Below are 7,038 nucleotides of genomic sequence, written 5' to 3'. Positions count from 1 at the left end.
GCCTTAGATTTCAGACAGAAATAAAGGACCCCGGAATCAAGGCAGCACGTTTAGCGCTTTATCTGTGGGCAACAACAACTCTCCCTTTTATCCGCAACTTAAAAAAAGGCTATAGTCAGGGCCGATTACAGCAAACTTAGCTGGTCTGGCTAACAGGACGAATGTCTCATCGGCAGTCGAAGCAACACAATGAGTAGAAAACGCCAAGATCGACTGAATAATTCTGCATTTATACCGCAGCACATTATCGTCACTATATGGCACATGCATATAGTTAACGATGAGGAACAAAAAGAAATGCACGTCCGTATTGCAAGACATCATGGAGTGCAGGTCATGCGTGGCGGCGGGCGTCCTCGGGTATATGTAGTTTCGCTGCGATAAATACGTCGATGGCTTGTCGCCTCAAGTCGCAGTCTGAAGTCAGTGTGAAGAAAAAGGCATCATGGCATCAATGCCGTATCAATGAGTCAACGTGAGGTGGCTCCACTCATTAATCCTTCTGTCGGTCCTGCCTTGATGTGAGACGACGGCGGAAGTGAGGCATGCGGTAGCGTGGCATGTCCAGCTCCCGGCGCAGGTCCTGCAGGGGCCTCATCAAGACACGGACGTTCCCCTAGGCAAACATCTTCGGCAGCCGTGGCGTACTCATGCTGCGTGGTTTGGTACGAGAGTTCTTCCGCTTCTTTTTCGACGACACCGAAGCCGCTGCAGATGGTAGACGCCCAGCTGGCCCACCAGGACTACTGGAGGACAGCGGGTAGCGGCCAGGACGAGACCAGCAGGAGGTCCCCAACTTCTTCCTCGTCTCGCTTGACGATCACGGGGCAGGATAGCCCGTGCGCTCCACGGGCGTCGTCAGCGAGGTTTTTGGCAATAACCTGCATGATGTTTCGCAGAAGGTTAGTGAGGCCTGACACGTCATCGACGATATGAAGACTGCGTAGCACTCCAGGTGTCTGCACAGGGTAGTCTGCAGAGCTACGGAGGACTCGACCAGAGGCTTGGAAGAGCCCATGACGCAAGTCCGTGAGCAGTTTTGCCTCTGCGTGACAGCGATAGCCGTGTGGTAGATCGGCCAAAGTGTCTGGAGCCAGACTGGACGGTCCAGCAACAGCGTGGTGGGGAACCAGAAGCACTAGCTGGTCGCCTTCATCAGGACGACCGGAGCCGTCAGAAACCAGTAGCACCGTGCGCTGGGCGCGGAAGGCGATGACATTGTGCCCAGCGTTGACTCCAGGCTCGTCCATATGGTAATGCCGACCGTCGTGCTCTGTATCGTGAGACATCTCGCATTGGGAATGCAGAGGAATGGGACACTTTTTCAGCGCGAAATTGCCAAGGTGTTCCAGGGTCTGCACGAGACGCAGAACGCTCACCAGTGTGCCGTAGAGAAGAGCAACGCTTCCTGCCTCGGTACGGAGAGCGCAGATCTCGCCGAAGTCAACCAGCCGTTCGCTTCCCAGCAGCCGCTCATACAGAACGAAGGAGCAGCTCCGGGTCGACGCTAATTGCAGCAGCTGAAGCCTGTAGGGGCAGTGGTGCGTCATCGCAGCAGGGTGCACAACAACAGGGTCCGCGGGCCAGAACCGCTCCGGGTGCGGTAACAATTATAAGCCCACGGGCCATACTGGGATCCAGCCGTACGCAGTCCACTGCTGCAAGTTGTCACCCGCGAAGACCATCTGCGCCGCGAGTTTCGTTGAAGAGCGCGCTGAAATGCCGATGGTTTATCGGGAGACGGGGAGACAGCAGGAAGTCGCTGAATTGTCCAGTACAGAAGCAAGGACGCAGGCCCTGGAGATCGGGGGCGATTCGAAGCCGGAACAGCACGTTCGCCTATTGGCCAGCGCCGAACGAGGACACGTGTGGCGCTTGGTGCGCAAGCATGGAACGAGCTCCCTTCGTCCTTCTCTTCGTTGGGATTCCCTGAAAGAACGGCCGGATGCCAATTCTGTGCTCCCGGGAGGCGATCGTTTCTTATAGGCTGCCTTCTGATTTCCTTTCCTTTTGTTGCCAGTTGTACTTTTGGCTCCAAATGTTGTGCGCACCAAGGCTTGGCCACCGTGTTCCGTCTTTTAGCAATTGGTCTACATGCGATATTACCTATTTCGTGTTTGTCTCGTTTATCTTTTCTTCACTTGCTCTTTACTTTTTTCAGCCTCTCATACAAGACCCTCACGTATACAAGAAGGCTGGTACTTTTTTCTCTGCCAGGAACAGCTGCTTGCACGTATAGTGTATCAAGTTACGGTGATTGCAGCGATAAGTGAATTTAGTAAATTAATTCTGCTAATTAATTACTACGGAAAGTGCGACAATTGACAGAATTTCATCACAGTAATACCATATATTCTATTTAATATATCGTCAATATAGCACCCAATTAAGTGAGTAATTGGACCGTAGTATCCATCTGAGTCCAGCCATATGTCTACTAAGGAGAACTAGGTTTCTCAGAAATTTCGCAGTTTCTGGAACTGCAGCAAGAAAAACACGTGTTGATGCAGGGCAAATATTCGCCCTGCTTCACCTCCTGCATGCACCTCCTTATGCACGAGCACGATAGAGTGGCTGCTTGCAGCTGGGCTTAAAACGGAAGTAGCCGACGCAGCTCTTCCCTGATAATCATGCAGGTCAGATCCCGCAGGTTGTCCCTGCTTGCACCTGTACGTGCTTACCGGGCTGCTTTGCCGGTCGTTGGTAATGGCGGGCTTGTGCATCCAAGGTCCTCTGAATCGTGGATGATTCACTGATGGATTCAGAGACGGCGTTTGGTGGGCTGCGAATCATACCGGTGAAGAGTAACTCCTTAACATATCGCATCAAAGAGGCTTCATTGTCTTCGCTATGCCAGGGTCAGCGCAACGAAAGAGGTCCTTTACTTTATCGACCTGAACAACCACTGTCTCGTTGATGTGCTGTATGCGTGACAGCAAGAAGCTACGCTGTTTCTTTCCGGACGGTGCTAGCCAAGAATGAAGCGGCAAACAGCCCTCAAAGGGCACCCTCCATCCCATGACGTCGACCGTTTCTCGTGACGTCGCGGTTAATTGCTTAGAGCTCCACCTCGGGTGGCTGTCAGGTGCCTCCATGAAACGGGATTAACCGCGACGTCATGAGAATCGGTCGACGCCACTGGCTCAAGGACGTCCTTTGAGGGTCGTTTGCCGCTCCCTTTAGTTGTATCTGACTAACGCCTTGAGCAGCTCTCTTGTGAACGAATTTCACGGCGCTCAGGAATCTTCGTGGTTTTCCTACCCCATCCTTGCGGTGCTTTCCAACAACGCTCCTCATTTTCGTCGGGTAGCCGCAGTTGCTGAAAACGGCCGCACGTTCAAACTGATTGAGCCAGACATCGGGATCCTCAACGGTTGAGCCGTTGGCGATAAGCGGCATTCAGGGCTGGTGTAAACTAACAGGAGCTGTTGTTGCAAGAAACATGATTGATGCCGAGACTTGGCTCTTTTGGCTGGTCTTATCTGGCAGGGATCCAAATTCAGGCTTGACTCTATAGTCGACAGATGGGTATCACGTCCTCAGGAGGCAAACCACGCGAGCTTGTGTCGCGGCTTGACGGAGGCGTGCGAACCACGAACTGCTACCCTGCACCTACACAAAATATCACGCGGCCGCGACAAGAAGCCCGGTGATAGACAGCACGCAATCAGGCAAGCGATGAACTCAATTTGCTGGCGAACTTGTGCCCACAAAATGAAAACAAGTCGGAGGCGGAAGTGCGGTTGGCAGATGTGGGGTTAAGAATGGCGATCGCTCTCGGCCGCTCTCAACTTCGAGATGGGAGCGGACATTAGAGAGTGTGGGTTTCTCAGTGGGCACGTACAGGTTACCAACCACCGCGGGTTCGGGCTTCGCGAGAGGCAAGGGCCCCGATCAGCCGTCACCACACGCACCCTGAGGGGACATCGCTGTGGCGCACTCAACCTCCGCAGGGAGGAGAACGACTCGCCGCAAGGAAAACAGGCCTCCATGTTCACAAAAGAGACGTTTATCAACGTCGTCCTGCAGCGATACACACACTCAGCAGTCACCCCGTCCCGGGAACGCGCGAGGAGCAAGGCTCCGCTGCGCGCATGGAGCGACAAGAGCAATGCGCGTCGCTAGCACGCCGCTGCAGCACAATGTCCAAGCGGAAGTGCTGTGATCTCTATCTCTCGTGTCAATCGTTGGGCCGTTTGCGAGAGAGAGTGGGCAGACAACGCAAGGTACGCCTGTCGGAGGTCGCTGGACCCCATTGGACAGGCTCGATCCGGTGCAGGTCAGTGGACCTGTGCTGACGAGCTCGAGTATGCACTGGTCCGAACGGCAAAGGCCGGTGCGGACAAAAAGTAGCGTATGCACCTTACGCTGTCTCGAAGAGTCCCTCACTGGGCTCCGCTCGGACGGTCGCGCAGCGCGTGGCCGCCCAAGCGGGTTTCTAATTCCCGCCAAAAAGCACCAATGGCAAAGGCCAGTGGCAAAGGCCACTGGCAAGCCGGGGTGGAGCTGTGGCCGAATGACAATGATTAGTCACCCAGCCGCCTCTGTGTCGCCTGAGGCAAGAGAAAGGGAAAAAAGAGAACGAACAACAAGGATTCCAGGATTTCCAGATGACAAAGTGCCTAAAACACTGATAAACATCTCGAGCATCTTAGAAACTGCTGCGCTTTATCATGGTTGTTCCATAGTGACCTGGCTGTGTTTCACGTAGCCAGCAAAGTGACAGCAACACGTACCGGCGGCGATATACAAAAATCATAGAAACACAAAGATAACAACGTTTGGTAGCTGGGAATTGTAGGCCCAAAGGGGTGGGACGGAAAACACAAGAATATGTTTATTACGTTACGCTATACGTTATTAACCTCACTTAAGCCGCCTCGGTGGCTCGGTGGTTATGGCGCTTGGCTGCTGACCCGAAAGACGAGGGTTTGATCCCGGCCCCGGTGGTTGAATTTTGATGGAGGCGAAATTCTAGAGACCCGTGTACTGTGCGATGTCAGTGCACATTTAAGAACCCCAGGGGGTCTAAATTTCCGGAGCCCTTCACTATGGCTTGCCTCATAGCCTTAGTCGCATTGGGACGTTAAACCCCCATAAACCATAAAAGTTCACAGCAAAATTAATGAAGCAATTTTATGATTCTCTTGTACAAAAGCAAATAGATGCACAGTAAATTAGCGCATGGGTATGGTCAGCCCGTTAATCAGAACGAAATCAAATCAAAGAACGTAATTTCGCTACATATAAAGTGAAAAACGTGGCCAAAAACAAGAGAAGCTTATTCGCCGCTGGACTCTGTTACAGTCACCCATGCTGCCTGCTGATGGATGGAAGTCAACAGGATGGGTAGAGCCAACTGGAAGGGTAGAGCCAACTGGAAGCAGGATACAGCGTTTTAGCCGCGCGCAACAGTAACCGCAACTGCACAGTGGTATATAGCAGTTGTAGGAGACGTCTGACTGAATGTCTGATAGCAATTGCTAACGCACTGTCCAGGTCTTACATTTGAGACCGCGTACGTGGTATCTGCGGAGCCAACGAAAGCCGGTGAAGTCGTGAAGGTGACGCGGGTCATCATACAGGTATTCTGTATCTGAAGAGTGCGCTAGGATGATAGCTACCAAGCTCGGAAAGGAGAGTGTTAACGCCCTTATATCCCTTTTAAGAAGACGCATGCTCAAGGGCCGCAGCCCTAGTTCACAGATTGCAGTGTGCAGCTCTCGGAAGGCCGGCGTACCTGACAGCAGACAAGAAGTGTGGCAGCCGGTTAAGGCAGAGAAGCTGAAATTCTTGTTAGCGAGAGGCAAATTGCGTGGAGTCGATGGAGCGACAGTAAACAAACGTCATAGCTGAAAACATATCTGCTGTTCAGTAGTGGTCTGGCAGCACAGCAGGTGCAGTGAGGAGTCAATGTCCGCGATGACAAATGGAGCACCGAATTTCGTGGGACTTCAGAGCGCGGATGGACTCAGTTGGCTGCCAGTAATATCATCCCGCGCACATGCGTGAGGGACGAAAATATGGTCCGAGTGAGTTGTTCAGAGGATGGTGTGGTTGTAGTGCTAATGTACACGCGGGAATAGCCTTAAAGTTGCCTATTGTCAACTGCTGCCTGAGTCACTGATCTGAATGATTACTGTTTATGGGGGGATTTAACGTCCCAAAGCGACTCAGGCTATGAGGGACGCCGTAGTGAAGGGCTCCGGAAATTTCGACCACCTGGGGTTCTTTTACGTGCACTGACATCGCACAGCACACGGGCCTCTAGAATTTCGCCTCCATCGAAATTCGACCGTTGCGGCCGGGATCGAACCCGCGTCTCTCGGGCCGGCAGCTGAGCGCCATAACCACTAAGCCACCGCGGCGCCTGATCTGAATGATTACGTCTCCACCACTGTTCCATAAGGCTAGTGTCCTTTTAAACCTCAAGAGTGTTTTTGACCCTGATCGTCGCTCAGTTCCGGAGCCGTCAGGGTACACGATGCGAGAAACGTCCTTCAACGGAACGTTCATTCTCCTCAGGCAGGCTAGGAGCTGTCATCGCAGCGAACAAAACCTCGCTGTCGCAAACGCGCCACACGAAGACCTTCCCGATCGCCTGCGGCGTATTACTGTCTTTAATCTCGGCGAAAAGAAGCCTGATGTGAAATGAGGTTAATCGCTACATCATGAGAATCAGTCTACGCCATTAGCCCTGTTTACATGAACCCGATAGCGTCGGGTCGATTCGGGGGTCGGGTTGAGCATGGTCAATCCAACTCAACGACTGCGTGTTTACATGAACTCGATTTTAGCGATTCGAGACCGGTTCAGCTGTAGGGACTCCAAGCTTCGAGCAAGCAGTAGCAGCCTCCAGGATTGAGGCACGCCATCACTGTATCGGAGGTGCGACGGCGCACGTGGAAAGCAAGTTGGCATTAATCCCCTTTCCTTTCAATAACCCTACTTTTCGACCCAACAGCGTTTACAAGGACATCGGTTCGGGGTCGAGTTGAGTGACCTACCCCTTGCGGCGGAATTGACTGGACCCGAAAC

Source organism: Amblyomma americanum, chromosome 1 (assembly GCF_052857255.1).
Source record: "Amblyomma americanum isolate KBUSLIRL-KWMA chromosome 1, ASM5285725v1, whole genome shotgun sequence".
Taxonomy (NCBI): Eukaryota; Metazoa; Arthropoda; class Arachnida; order Ixodida; family Ixodidae; genus Amblyomma; species Amblyomma americanum.
Note: the sequence above shows the minus strand (reverse complement) of the source record.